This window comes from Somniosus microcephalus, unplaced genomic scaffold (genome assembly GCF_052327205.1).
Source record: "Somniosus microcephalus isolate GS21.2 unplaced genomic scaffold, FLI_Smic_1.0 unresolved_chr6, whole genome shotgun sequence".
Taxonomy (NCBI): Eukaryota; Metazoa; Chordata; class Chondrichthyes; order Squaliformes; family Somniosidae; genus Somniosus; species Somniosus microcephalus.
In genome coordinates this window covers 35,510,956-35,512,440 of record NW_028225184.1, presented here as the reverse complement: position 1 = coordinate 35,512,440, position 1,485 = coordinate 35,510,956, and the positions used below count along the sequence as shown (strand labels likewise).

At 49.3% G+C, this 1,485-nt stretch overlaps 1 pseudogene; it reads right to left on the bottom strand.

The window, feature by feature from the left end:
• Nucleotides 1–425: 425 nt before the first annotated feature.
• On the bottom strand, nucleotides 426–1,271 carry LOC147087196 (uncharacterized; annotated as a pseudogene).
• Between the last annotated feature and the right edge of the window lie 214 nt (nucleotides 1,272–1,485).

The window sequence follows — 1,485 nt, the reverse complement described above, 5'->3', positions numbered from 1 at the left end:
ACACCAGGTTATAGTCCAACAGTTTTATTTGAAATCACAAGCTTTCAGTGCGCTGCTCCTTCGTCAGGTGAAGTGGAGAGATGCATAAAGACACAGCTTATATAGTCAGAGCATAATGCCAGAAGATTACAGGTAATCTTTCTAACTGCCATTTATCACACCTCGGCAGAGAGATAATCACAGTGATCAAAGGTGTGAATGGTGTCCAAACAGGTTGGTCAGGAAAATATTACATCAAAGAACAATGAGGTGTGGTCACAAGGGGTCAAATGTTGCAGATGCTGGGGTCTGTATGAAAAACAAAATACAAACAAAAAAACATTTTTTGTTTTTTTTGCTGGAAATCACAGCAGGTCCGGCGGCATCTGTGCAGAGAGAACAAGCCAACGACGACTCGAGTCTGGGTGACTCTACGTCAGGTGGGGTTACATGTAGCGTGACATGAACCCAAGATCACGGTTGAGGCCGTCCTCATGAGTGCGGAACTTGGCTATCAGTTTCTGCTCGAAGATTTTGCATTGTCGTGTGTCTCGAAGGCTGCCTTGGAGAATGCTCACCTGAAGATCGGAGGCTGAATATCCTTGACTGCTGAAGTGTTCCCCAACTGGGAGGGAACACTCCTGCCTGGCGATTGTTGTGCGGTGTCCGTTCATCCGTTGTCGCAGTGTCTCGCTGATGTACCATGCTCCGGGGCATCCTTTCCTGCAATGTATGAGATAGACAACGTTGGCCGAGTCCCATGTGTATGTACCATGTACCTGGTGGGTGGTGTCCTCACGTGTGATGATGGTATCTGTGTTGATGATCTGGCATGTCTTGCAGAGGTTGATGTGGCAGGGTTGTGTGGTGTTGTGGTCGCTGTTCTCCTGAAAGCTGGGTAATTTGCTGCGAACGATGGTCTGTTTGAGGTTATGCGGCTGTTTGAAGATGAGTAGTGGGGGCGTGGGGATGCCCTTAGCGAGGTGTTCGTCGTCATCGATGACATGTCAAGGGCTGCGAAGAACATGGCGTAGTTTCTCCGCTCCGGGGAAGTACTGGACGACGAAGGGTACTCTGTTGGTTGTGTCCCGTGTTTGCCTTCTGAGGAGGTCTATGCGATTTTTTGCTGTGGCCCGTCGGAACTGTCGATCGACGAGTCGAGCATCATATCCCGTTCTTACGATGGCGTCTTTCAGCTTCTGTAGGTGTCCATCGAAATAGGAGCAGCAGTGGGCGATTCGGCCCCTCGAGCCTGCGCGACCATTCAATAAGATCATGGATGGACAGGTCATCGACTCAACACCACCCTATTGAATAAGATCATGGATGATCAGATCTTCGACTCAACGACAGTTACCCGCCCGCTCCCCTTAAACCTTGACTCCCCTGTAGCTCAAATATATGTCTATCTCCGCCTTGAGCGTTCCAAAGATTCACGACCTTCTGAGAGAAGAAATTCCTCCTCTTCTCCGTTTTAAGTGGGCGACCGGATATCCTGAAGCTTTG